The 14,389-nt window shown below is 36.2% G+C and overlaps 1 non-coding gene across 1 annotated transcript; it reads right to left on the reverse strand.

The window, feature by feature from the left end:
• Nucleotides 1-227: 227 nt before the first annotated feature.
• Nucleotides 228-329, reverse strand: LOC122107697. The gene has a single exon (XR_006147402.1). It is a non-coding gene; the product is annotated as a U6 spliceosomal RNA (small nuclear RNA).
• Between the last annotated feature and the right edge of the window lie 14,060 nt (nt 330-14,389).

Genomic DNA, 14,389 nt, shown 5'->3' on the forward strand with positions numbered 1-14,389 from the left:
AATAATGCTGAAAGGAACATAGTTTTGCTGGTAGTTTTAGTATGGTCTTGTTTTTGATCATTTGGGTGAATGCCCAAAATGGGATTGCTGGGTCTTAGGGGCGCTCTCTGTAGTCTTTTGAGGAACCTCCATACTACTTTCCAAGGTCTTCTAACAAGTTTAAACTCCCAACAACAAGGCATTAAGGTCACCTTCTGTCCACATCCCATCAGGAAATCTGTTCTTTTAAAAATCTGGAATGCTTCACGAAGTTGAGTGTCATCCTCAGTCAGGGGCTATTCTTCTCTTTATTGTTCCATTGTTAGTGTATGTGCAACTGAATTGAGCACAGAACAATTTTATATATAAAGTGTAATTGATTTTCTTAAACTAGACAATTCCACAAAAATTAAATTCAAAAGAATTGTCGTGAAATTTTAGAACCATGTATTTCTTACATAAGAACACATTTAAGAATAAAGTCAAGATTGACATGTCAAAAACAAAATAATTCCAGACATTTGTTGTTCAACGGATGTGTAGGAGGAGGAATTCAATTATTCTGTACAAGGAACCTGTCATAATGAACACTATAGAAAGTGTTAAGGTTTGTTAAAATTTTAATGTTTTAAATATGTTTAATTTTGGGAATGTGCTCATATATGCCAAAATTAAGACTATTTAGCAGGTTGAAAAACTTTTCATTAAAGCATTTAAGATTCATGGTAGCAGTCATATACTACTAAGTATGTACATTTCAGAGGTTATAGAAACGTTACTAATGAGAAGTTGCAAAGTGTTTGTGTAAAGACGCAGAGTGAAGATTTAAGACATTAACTTCACAGTTTCTGTTAAAATTTAAGGGCTTCCTTATTTTATATGTTAGCGAGGAACAAATGATGGTATAAGCCATATACAAATGATGAGATGAACCATAAATAATAATCTTAGTGGGTAACTTTAAAGGCTTCTCATAGCCTATAAAATTCTTGTTGAGCATCATAGACTTAGGCAGTTTTAAATGTACAGCAATATGAGAAAATAATAAATCGAATATGTAGTACATTTCAAATACTGGAAACAGTGGTAAATGTTTTGTTTTTTATTTTATTAATCATTAATATTTATGTATTGGTTTTCCTTATTTGTAGCATTGTTTTCCTTGGTGTAATAGAATACAACTTTTTGTAAGTCATCATTAGGAAGTACTTCGAGAATGTTGTTGGGATGGCCACACCGTTTTTTATAGGTCTATGTGAATTTACAAAGAGCAAAATTAATAAGAACAAAATATTGATTAAAAATTTTATCAATTCGAATCTGAATCAGGAGTGTTTATAAATGTCCACACCTAAAATCTTAGCCCTAGACTGAAGCACTAGTGTTACAATGTTGAGCACAAAAAAGTGAAAGACGGTTTTGTTTAGTTTTTGTTGGTTGTGGGGCTTGAACTCTGGGTCCTGGGTACTGTCTCTCAGCTCTTTAGCTCAAGGCTAGTGATACTACTTGAGTCACAGCACCTCTTCCATCTTTTTCTGCTTATGTGGTGCTGAGGAATCAAACTCAGGACCTCATGCATGCAAGGCAAGCACTCTACACTGAGCCACCCTCCCAGCACCTGAGAGACTGTGTTTTAAAAAATCATCTAAAGAACATATACTGTAGTTTTCTGAAGTCTTTCATCCTACACTGAATATTTTTTCCTACGAGCTTTCTAATAAATATGTAATCTATTCAATTTTGAAAAGTACTGTGTACCTCCCACTTATTTCTGGCATTTCTTTAAATCCAAGTTTCTCTGTGTGTCAGGGTGGATACTTTTGCCTGTAACAAGTATTATTGTTGAACACATAACATCTGGCTACTTACAGAACAAAGGATGTGAAGCTAGAGTAGCCAGATAAAGAACTTCCAGGACAATTCAATGGCAACTCATGTACTCTCTCGGTAGGTGAATAGGCAGCATAGAAAAGAAATTCTTATATTTGAAAGTGATTGAGTGTGTGTGCACATAGGTGTTCACTTATTTATCTGTTATTATAGTTTTAGATATATTCAATAGTATAAAACAATATTTCATATATATATGCATATATATATGCATATACATAAATATACATATATATACATATATATACATATGCATATACATATATATGCATATATATGCATATACATATATATGCATATATATATGCATATACATATATATATATATATATATGCAATAAGAGTTTCCAAAACCCAGGGAACCACCTCCATGGGCATCGCTTTCCTATGTTGCTCTCTGGGTAATGAGAATGAAACGTGGAATTGTCCTGTTGTAGAGAACGTTACTCAGAGATTCAAGCATTTTTCTTTTAATATGTTGCTTGTTCCTAACTCTAAAATTAGGAAGTCTGTTAATATATATGTTATATTATAATATAGTTAATATCTTATATATAATGTATAATTATTGTTTATTATAAAATATATTTCATATAATACCTGAGAGTATTATATATTTATAAGGAAAAATACAACAAACGTATCAGTCCATACTTTCCTAGCCATGATTAGCTTCAGTACAGTTAAGCACATTACATCTCAACAGGAAAATTCTACTGAAGTTCTGATCCCCTTGAGCTAGATAAGGAGAATTCCTCTAAAAGAAGCCTCTCCTCAATTATGAGAAAAGATATGTTTGGAAGTTTAGTTTAGTTTAGTTTTTTTTTTATTTTTTGGCCAGCCATGTGGCCTGAACTCTGGGCCTGGGCCCTGTCCCTCAACTCTTCAGCTCAAGGTTAGTGCTCTACCACTCGAGCCATAGCGCCACTTCTGGCTTTTTCAGCTTATGTGGTGCTGAGAAATCGAACCCAAGGCCTCATGCATACCAGGCAAGCATTCTAACACTGAGCCACCATCCCAGCCCAAGTTTGCAAGTTTTTGAGAAGAGGAATTTGGCATTTGCTTTGCATCCTTGATTAGTCATGAATAGATATTATTTGGCTCCAAATTTTGTCTCCTTGTAGGTTCCCTAAACAGTTACACATCAGCCTCATTCCATCACATATCTTTAAGTCCTACTTTTATTTCTTTTTATCATTATTGTTTTGTTGTCGTTGTATTGCTGATCCTGAAGCTTGAACTCATGGCCTAGGCAGTGTCCCTGAGCTCAATGCTAGTGCTCAACCACTTGTGCCGTGCACCACTTCTGGCTTTTTCTGTCTGGACATGCTTTGAATCATAATATTCAGATCTCAGCCTCCAGGGTAGCTAGGATTACAGGTGTGAGCCACCAGTGCCAAGCAAGTCCCTCTCTTTTAGATATTATTCTAAAAGCCACCAATCCAAGGTCACTCCTAAGATTGTAAATGGATCTATGCCAATAGTTCCTTTAATTGTTCTGGCTATGGTGGTTCTTTTGCAAATCATATTGAAACTACTTAACTGTCCTCTTCCTAATCCATGATTCTAGATGTTTTAGTAATAATTACTTAAATTTAGCGCCCATAAACTCAAAATCTCTCAATTATTAATTTCATTTAATTCTTTCAATATGATTATTTTTCAATAAAAATATGAACTTATACTCACCTTCTTGAATCTACCCCTTGGCATGAGCTGTGCCTGGGCCTATTCTACCTCAAATGCAAGAGGTTGTCAAAAGAATAGCCTAAGAGTGAGGACAAGTAGTTGAGTGCCTAAAAGAAGGAATGCATTCCTGGCATGGGAAGGGGTGGGAGAGACAACAGCCTAGAGAGCAAACTGGCAGTCACAACATTTAACAACTTCTCCTTTGGGGACACTGATCTCCTGCAAAGTGGCAGTGAGATAACTCACCTAGTGAATTTTCATATATGAAGGAAGTTTTCATGTCTCACTACACAACTCACTTGTAGTCAAAGAGAGGGTCATTCTTTTGTGTCCTCCTTAGGCCCAGTCTCATTTTATCTCCATCTTAGACTTTGCCCAGACTCTATTCCTACCAGAAGGTCCCTGATGAGGAGGAATGTGTGATCTCTTGGCTTTTGATTAGCCCTATGGGAACTGAGGCCACTTTTAATTTTGATCTTGTTCATTTTGACAAGGCTGTGGTGGGTGGTGGGAAAGCTCATTCTCTGAATTGTTCCCTATTACCAAATCTCTTCAGAGAAAGTCAAGGAATGACAGATTCTGCCTGAGAGAGTGAGTTTCTCCATTTCCAAAGAGGTCAATTAATATCTGATTATGAGGCCCACGTGGTGGTCCTTCCCCAGATCCTCCAAACAGGAATGGATGTTACCTCAGACACCCGGCCATCCTCATTTTTCTTCAGCTCTTTCTCATGAAACTAAAGGTCACAGGAGTTGAGTTGAGAAACAAGGAGAAATGAGAGTAGCAGAAGAATCATTGGCATGGGGAAGAATTAGAAACTCTGTGTGAAAAAAGGGCTCCGAAAATCTAGGATCACTCACATCATTTGGGAATTACATCACAGGATTCGGGAATAAAATTAATAAATTACTACCTAAATTAGTAACTCCACGGCTCTGACTACAAGTGTTCTCTCAAAAGGTAGCTATACTAATTTGATGAGGAAAAAGGAGCACATTCTTTCCTCACAAAGTTCTACTAAGTATCTTCTTCCATAACCCAGGTTGTTCTTACCCTGTACTTGTCGGTTACTTTTCTTTGCTGGATTCAAACAATGACACTTGAAAGTGTTATCATCTTCAGACATGTAATTACATTTTGTTTTAATCCATTTGTTATAATATAAAACAAACTTTTGGGGAAAATATGTCTATGCTATATTTTCTTCCATGCCATAGTTATTTGATGTTATTAAGTATTATTTTAATAGTTTCATTTTTAAAACCTGAGGAAAATGTTTTGTTACTGTTAGCACTAATTAGATGCACCTTTTTTGTATTTTTCCATATCTGTATATTTGTTATTAAGCTTCTAACATTGTCTTTTCCCCCTAATGTTGCCTTCTTAAAATTGCTTCAAATTATAAACTCTATATGATGATCTGTATGTGTTCATTTATAAATTTAAATTTTTATCTAATATGCACATTTTAAATGATATTTTCATAATATTGTAACTGCTCTGAAATCAATATGGAAGTCCTTCATTAAAGAAAAAACACAATGCCACAAAACCAGTGAAATTATGATTAAGAATCTCTCGAAAAATATTTAGCAATGATATAGTAGAATCATCCACTTCTCTTATATACCAAAACATGTTTATAGCTATGAAAGGTGCATTTTCTTTATTCCCTCTTTATGGAACATCCAGGTTGATTACACAGCTTGATTGCTATGAATATTGCTGCCATGAACATATATGTTCATATTGATTTATATTCTTTCAGTATGTATCCAAGTTGCAATAATGGTCTTCAAGATATGTGTCTTTTTTGTATCGTGTAAACTTCCATTGTGATCTCCATATGGGTTTCACTAGTTTACAATGCCACACCACCAAACGCAGTTCCTGATTCATTTCAACCTCTCCAGCAGTTTTTTTTATTTGCATGGTGATAGCTCTTCTGGTGTGTAAGATGGGATCTCAGTGACTTTCCTCTTTATTTTCCTATGTATTTCCTATGTGGATAAAAATCTCAAACATTTCATTTATTTACTAAACATATTGGTATTTCGTTCTTGATCAGTGTCTTTCTTTGTCTTTTGGTATTTGATCAATTTTTAAGTTTTATAATATTTGATTTTTTCCCATTCCAAATACTCACTTTAGTAAAAAGATTTTTTTCATTACAGTGGTGTATTGCTTGGATATTTTGATTTTGTGAAGGCTAAGAGAATTTGGTATTCTCTCAGTCAAATTATAAGCCTGTAAAAATGAAGTGAACCTGATTAAATGAAGTTCTTTCTGCACATTTTCTCCGGTACAGATTTCTCTGATTTAAGAAATGTATATTTTATGTCATGCTGGATGCCTAACTAAGTCTGTGTGTGTGGATGATACAGTAAGAATTGCAGAATTCGCCACATAGATTTTGGAGCAAAGGCTTACAGCTGGTAACTGGGCAATGATTCAGAAGACAGCTGAGGCTGAAGCTATGATCCCTTCTACCTGTGTTCAGTTCCCAATCTCTTGTAATACACCCCTCACTTCCCATGCGGTGGTTTCTTTTTCTATCCAAAAGGTTTCTGGAGCTTCATGTTATTCTGGCCTCCTAGTAGGCCAACATGAGGGGAGTGAAAGCAAGCAAGGCAGATATGGCAGAGAAATTTATTTATTTTTAATTGTGTAAATACCATACAGAGGGGTTACAATTACATGGGCAAGGTAATGAGTACATATCTTATCAAGCATTATGACCTCCTCCTTTGATTCCCCTCCCCATCCCTTCCCAACTCACCACCCCCACCTCATGGTCCCTCCTCAGACCCCCCTCCCACTAAAGTTGTAAAGTTTGTTTTTCAACATAACGTCTTACACATCTCATTGTTGCAATGGATCCACCTGTACCCCAATTTAAACAATTTGTTTTTTCACTTCCCCTGCACAAAGTATGCCAATATCAAGTGCAGTGAACACACGGGGCATACCGTGGGGGAGGGACATAAAAAGCAACAAAGAAATCATCTTATAAATATGATAGAAACAAACACAAGAAAGAAAAAAATTGAATTCATTTCGCCTAACATCAACTTTTCTGACAGTTTCTGCTTGTCTCAGACATGTACTAGTTATTGAAAATAAGAGAAACCATGAGACCTATGCTTCTTTGAGCCTGGCTTACTTCATGTAAAAAATATTTTTGGTCGGTTTTGGGGCTTGAAATCTGGGCCTGGGCACTGTCCCTCAACTCTTCAGCACAAGGCTAACACTATCCCACTTAAGCCACAGTGTCTTGTCCAGCTTTTACTGCTTATGTGGGGCTGAGGAATCGAACCTAGGGCCTCATGCATGCAATGCAAGCACTCTACCACTCTGCCACCTTCCCAGCCCTGGCAGAGGGTTTTTATCTGAAGATCCATCACACTTGGGAGCTTCTGGCTGAAAACTCCAGAAAGACAAAAGTGAAGAAACACTTAAGAGAAAATGTAAAACAGAAAGCCACAATGTTTAACCCTAAAACAAATTTCTAGGATAATGAGACTCACGAATTGGTGTCACCTGAGGAGAAAAAGGAAATATTCAGGAAGAATGAGAAGGAAGTGGGAGGGAATAGAGAGAAAGAGACCTAGACTACCTAGAGCTGGGACCTCAATGTGAGCTTAATTTTACTGGGGAAACCAACCCCAAGGACGCAATACCTTACAATTTTGTTTACTCTCTCTCATGCTACAAAGCCTATTCCAGATCCACTTCCAATCAGCATGGTGTCCATTCGGGGAACCAGACTGACTGCTGGAGGTTCCCAGGGGATGCAAAAAGTGAAAAACACAGGGGTAAAGCTCAGAAAAGACACATGCCATCAATTCTCACATGTCATTTGTCAAAGTAAGTTCTACAACCAAGCCTGGTATTAATGGGGATGGGAATAGATATTGAGAGTATTATAATAATATCTACTATTATTTTCATATAATAATCTAACATCTATTGTTTCATCAAAGGGAGAGAGATAGCATTTCTGCCTTTTTAGGTGTATGGGACAGGGCATTCTATAGAATGTTCTTCAATTGGGGGCTCTCTGAATCTTTTCTCCCAAGATTGTGGCTATGAGGTTTCGGGGAGGAGAATTACAGAAGAAAAGTGAGTTCTCAAGCTGGGTACTGATGGCTGACACCTATATTCCAAGCCTGAGATCTGAGGATTATGATTTGAAGTCAGTCTGGGCAGGAAAATCCATGAGACTCGTCTCCAATTAAACAAAAAGAGCCCGAATTGGATCTGTGGCTCAAATGTTAGAGCATTAGCTATGAGTGGGTAGGGGAGACAGAATCTTGACCCTGAATTTAAACCCAGGATTGGGGGATGGGTGGAAATGTACTCTCAGTGCATGAAATCAAACGTGTATGGTCAACATCACTATTGATGTTAACTTTGGGATAGAGTCGATCAGTTTTATTCTGGAAATGATTTGTTCCACTCTTCTCTGTCCTGTATTCTTTAAAAGAAACAGCTTTGAGCAATCTATACCTAAGATGTGTGGATTGCACTGAAGCACTGGTTTCATTTTTTTCTACTTACAAAATGATACATAAATAGTGTACAAAGGAGTTTTAATTTAATATGTCGGTTTGTGAGTACATCTTGAGCGGTCATTAATTTGATTATTCTTCCTTATCTCACCCAACCCCACCCCTTCCATTTACGTGGTCACATTTTCACACATGTACATTGAATATTATGACTGGATTCTCCCACTGCACCAGTTTGGCAAAGAAATTTCTTCATTGTACAGGCAAGGAAGATGAAGCTGAGGACCACAAGCCCAAGACAGCATAGCTATTACTTTGCATCAAGATTATTTGACTTACAAAGTCTTCACCAAAAGAAGCATTATAAAAAAGAACATGTCCAGGAACTAGAAGCATCTATCTTTGTGTGTGTGTGTTGATTCTGGTGTCTGAGTGCTTTCCCTGAGCTGCTTTGCTAAATGTTAGCATTCTACCACTTGAGCCATAGTACCACTTCCAACTTTATGGTAGTTAATTGGAGGTAAGAATCTCATGGACTTTCTATCCTGGGCTCATTTTAACCCACAATCTTCAGACCTCAGTTTCCTGAGTAGCTAGGATTGATGATGTGAGCCACTGGCAGCTAGCAAAACATCTATTAGATGTCCCAATTAAACATGTGGAGCAATTGGTCATTTGATACTGGTGACACTCAACCTTGCTAATTAGGAGGCAGAGATTTATAAGAATGATATCATGACCAGTTTTGAAAAAAAATTCTTAAAAAACTACAAAAACAAAGAAAGCTAGATATAGTGTAATTTTCCTGTTATCTCAATATGTGGAAGCCATAGGTAAGAGATCATTGCACAAGGGAGGCTTGGCCTTAAAAATAATCTAAAATGGTTAGAACCTTAGCACCTTCAAGCACCAGTAGTGCCAAAGGAAAAAGAAAAGAAGAAAACAGAAAATGAAAGGAAAGGATATAAAGGAACTATTTGCTCTTCATTCGTGGTTTCATTTCATGGGATACAAGAATTGAGAGTATTTTGTTTATTGTTTTAGGATTCAGGCCTCTCTAATATAAAAGCATTTATTTCAGGTAAATATTGTATTATTACTATCTATTAATTTATTATTAGACCTTTAGGTTTGGAGATTGAAATCATGGCTTTGTATATTTTAGTCTAGTTCTACAACTTAGCTGTACCCAAGCTCTCTTGTATAGTTTTGAACATTGTTTATTAATTCTTCAATAGTTAGCTATTCAACTTTTCATCTTATATTTTCTCTCTCACCTTTTCCCCTATGTATTTTAGTTTATGTGTTGAAAACTCCTCAATTTTATCTTCTAAACTTAGAAATTTGCTTTTGAGTTTACAGAGAAGTCAGTTATTTGTAACATCTTTTAAAATTATATACAGATATATGTATTTCATATATATGATTGATTCTTATAGTTCATTGCAATAAGCAACATTTATCTGATCATGTGTACATAGCTATTGAGCCACTGTGATCCTCTCCTAAGAATAGCTTCCCTTGTTCGTGCCATGTGAATGCTTAGAGTGCTGTTAATCATATCCAAGTGTAATTATTTGTCTTTTACTATCTATTAGATAAACTTGTAGATGTATGGGCATATCTAGTTATTAGAAATGAGGAAAACCATGCAGCATATATTTAATTGGATCTGGCTTGTTTCACTTAATAGCATTTTCCCCCCAGTCTTTCCATTTCTTCAGGAATGGGGTAATGACATTCTTTCCCATGGAAACACAATATAACAGAATTGAAGATCCAGAAATGAATCCACTCCTATAGGCACATAATCTTTGATAAGGAAGTCAGAAACACAGGATGGAAGAAAAACAGCCTCTTCAAATAATTGGTTTAACTGGCTGTACACAGAAAACTGAAATTACATCATTTTATATCCTCCTGCAACAGAATCAATTCCAAATGGATTGAAGAGGTCAATGTAAATCCAGATGCCTTAGGAATCTTACAGGAAGAGTTAGCAGAAACATGAGGGCTCTTTGGCATAGGTTAAAATTTCCAAAGTACGTCTGGATAAATGGGATTACATCAAACCAAATCAATCATTTGTCAGACTCAAAAGCCATGAAAAAAAGAGAGTGTAGCACAGATTTATTAGGGAGCAAACCTACAGATGAGAGCCTCAGCCAATGGTAAACCCTTTCTCCCTTTTCTAACTAGGTTAATTATTATGGGTTTACATGAATATAAGTATTTTCTGATGGGGATTAGTCAGAAAACAACTAATGCTAAGACAGAGATAGTATGTGAAATGAGTTGTAGCTAGAGAAAGGGAGGGATTAAGGCACGGGTGTCTAGTTCAAAGACTTGGCTTGGTGCCAGCTAAATAAGGTACAGCTGCACAAGGGAAGGGGAGTAAAACAGGAGTGGCTATAAACAAAAGCACTGGTCTGAAGCCTCAAAATAAGGACCGCAGTCTGTGTGGACAAAACAGTCTCTAACAATAAGTTTAATTTAAATTAACAAGCACGATTTTAAAGTTTTGCAGAGTGGGATGGTATATAGTCACAGGCAATTTCTCCTATGTCAGGTAATCCAATCTACTCTTTCACTTGTTACCCACTAGCCAGGTTTCAACACAAATGACTACAATGAGATTGTACAAATGACGCTGTGACTTTTCCCTCTTATGAATCAAAATTCTGTCAAATGATTTATGTCTTCCAGATGTTTACACATTTCTCATCATCGTTTTTACTATTTTGTCTTCATTATTGATAATCATAGTACATTTTGTTGTTGTCTTGTGTGTATATGTCATTTTTAGGGCTTGAACTCGATGTTTAATGGTCTCCATTGTATTTTTTGCTCATGGCTGATGACACTCTATGCTTGAGTCACATGCTCACCTTCTTCTTCTTGCTGGATAATTGGAGATAAGTTTTCACATTTTTGTATGTTTGGACTGACATTGAACTAAAATATTCATGTCTCAGCCCCCCGAGTTCTAGGATTGTACATATGAATGGCTAACACCAATCTTTGCTTTACTGTTATTTTAATTATGTGGTAGAGGAAAGTGGAAGTATATTTATGTTAAGTGTGCAATTTTCAAATACAAGTTTGAATCAACTTGATGTAATATAACTGTTATCAATTTTACCAGTTAAATCATGAATATTACACATTACCATAGAAATATAATTGAAAACATAAGGCATAGTTGTTTTCTTAAAACAGTCAATGAAACCATAAATTACTTTCACTTTACAAATCATGTTTTATTTAACTTAAATTAGGTGGACCCATTGCAACAATGAGATGTGCAAGTCGTTATGTCGAAAAATGAAATTTACTACTTTGGTGGGGGGGTAGCGGGGAGGATTGGGGGGGCAGGGGGAGGATGGGAAGGGATGGGAAGAGGAACCAAAGGAGGAGGCTAGGATTGATAAGAAATGTACTTATTATCTTGCCCATGTAATTGTAACCTCTCTGTACAGTATTTTCACAATAAAAAATAATATAAAAAAAGAAAATAAACTGCAAAAAATTTGGACAGGGGCCTAATATACATATTTTTCCATCATCACCTACCACATCCTCCTTCTTCCTTCCTAGGAAAAACATCCAATCAATAAAAGGCATAGATATTTGGCTCTTGACCTTGAAAATGGAAGCAGAATGTTATGGATGTCTGAGATGAACATTAATCGTGTTTTACATAGTAATGTCACATGCAACAACCTATGAGTCCTGCAGGTCTTAACACTACTTCCTTAGTGATGTAATAGGATGTCAGCTTTATTGGACGTAGTATTGTTTTCCATTTCCTTTCCTACCACCTGACCTAAATTATAATACATATTAACAGAAAGAAAAAGTAATGCCATCTTAAGAAAGTCCCATTGGAACAAGACGTTATGTTGAAAAGGGAACTTTACAACTTTGTGGGGGGATGGGGGGATTGGTGGGCAGGGATGGTAAGGGGAAACAAAGGAGGAGGCAACAATACTTGATAAGAAATGTACTCATTATCTTGCTCATGTAATTGTAACCCATCTGTACTGTATTTTCACACAAAACTTATTAATATGAAAAAAATCATTTAGGGCTCGGGGAATATGGCTTCATTGCATGAAATTCCTCAGCACCACATAAACAGAAAAAGAAACACTGGAAGTGGTGCTTCTCCTCAAGTGGTAGACTTCTAGCTCAAGAACAGTTCACGGTCCCTGAGTGCAAGCCCCAGGACAGGCAAAAGAGTCATTTAGCTAGTAAATGCAAAATAAAGAACCCATACTTGGAATATATTATTGCTCCTTCCAAGTGATACCTAACAATAGTCCTTAATTCACGTACTTTACTTATATTAGAATACTGTGTTGAACAAAAAAAAGTTTTGTTAATAGGTCATGGCAATTAATGCCAGGAATGTGCGTGGATGTCAGGTGAAGTTTAATTCTGGAAATTGAAAGATTCCAGGATTTTGTGTGGTCAGTGCTAATCAGAAAGGGAAAGGTAATCTAAGTGAGATTTAGAGATCTTTGTGGCCAGTCATGACACCAAAAATGCTGATGCTAGTTAACATTTGTGACAGAAGAGAAGGAATAACTCCAGATGGAAGGAATAAATTATAGTAACTAAGGTATAGCAGAAACTGTTCTAGGGAATCATTTTTGGTTATTGAACAACTAATTATAAAATAGGTTTATTCCTCATTGCTTTTATTATTCTAATCACTTAGGCTCTTCTTAATCTCTGTGTGATAAGTTGTATATCCTTCTATGCTGCTCTTTCATACCTGATCTCCTTTGCTTTCTAAAAATCTCAGTCTTTCTCTATGAACAATTTCTGATACTAAATCTGCATATGCAGACATCAGACGATGCTAATGTAAGAGTCCCATAGCTCATGAGTCATTAATGTAACAACATGGAAAAAGAGGGCATATTTATTGCTACCTCAATTTTTCTGAAAAGCTGCAATGTCACATCATTTGATTCAAATTTCCATTCTTTTTCTACACAGTGTTATTAAGTGCACATAAATGCAAATATGAGCCAGGTGCTGGTGGCTCATGCCTGTAATGCAAGCTACTCAGGAGGTTGAAGCCAGAAAATTGTGGTTCAAAGCCAGCTTGGTCAGGAAAATCCATGAGACCCTTATCTTCAATTAACCACCAGAAATCCAGAAGTGGTGCTGTAACTCAAGTGGTAGAGCACTGGACTTGAGCTGAAGAGCTGAGGGACAGCACCCAGGATCAGAGTTCAAGTCGCACAATGAACAAAACAGGTGTAAATATGACTTTAAGTTTCCTCAAAAGGAACGTCAAAGTCAATAGTAATCTTTCCAAGCAGAGAAAATAATTTCAAAATGACTTTACACTCGCAAAAATATTTCAAGTTTAAAAGTCGATACTCCTGGAAAGATAAAACATAAGAATATAAGGAAGTCTGGGAAGTTCAGGTTGCATCAAGCCTAGGCAGAACAGTCTTTGCGACATTATCTAAAATTAACCAGCCAAAACCTGCATTGGAAGAATGGCTCAAGTAATTGAATACTAGTTATGAGCAAGATTGCTGAATAAGAGCTTGAGGTTTTTTCATACACACATACAAGCATGCATATACACACAGAGGCACTTATATGTGTAAACACACATAAGAAACAACTTTCAGAATGTGTAGAAAAGTTAGAAAATATATCCTGAGTAAGACTAGAACAGTGATAATTTTTAATATTAGAAAGTCCTCAAGTCAACTTTCCCCAAAAAAGGTTGAGAATATTACATAGGTAGGGACCAGAGATAATAAGATAGTCAACTAATTATTATTAAAGTGATCAGATCCATGGAGGAACGAATCAGAGACCCCTGCATGTGCATCTGAAAAGGTTCATAACCTCTGTCAAATGTTAGAACGTCTTTGAAAATTGTACATAAAAAGTTTAAGCACTTAGTCTAGTGGATAAGATTATCAGAGAAGTTCAGAATTGCTAACCTCTTTCTAGATTAAATAAACCATCACACTATGGCAGGGCAATGTGATACAAGCCTGGAAATTTAGCACTCAGACTAAGACAGGAGATTAGAGAATGGAATTACGTAGCGATATCTTCCCTGGAACAGGTAGTATAAGTTTCTCTCAATAAAACAAGCCAAACAACAGAAAGAAATATACAGTCTGAAGTTTGGGCTAGTTTTGTCACTATGTTTTGAGAAGTCAAATTTCCTATTGAAATGCAAATCATGTATAATCCTCAGTTGTGTTTTAAATGCTCTCTTCATTTCAGAAAATTCCAATATGCAAAATGGCTCATGATTCCCAACTAAAAATTTGAGA

Source organism: Dipodomys spectabilis, unplaced genomic scaffold (assembly GCF_019054845.1).
Source record: "Dipodomys spectabilis isolate Male_0828 unplaced genomic scaffold, ASM1905484v1 ptg000052l, whole genome shotgun sequence".
NCBI lineage: Eukaryota > Metazoa > Chordata > Mammalia > Rodentia > Heteromyidae > Dipodomys > Dipodomys spectabilis.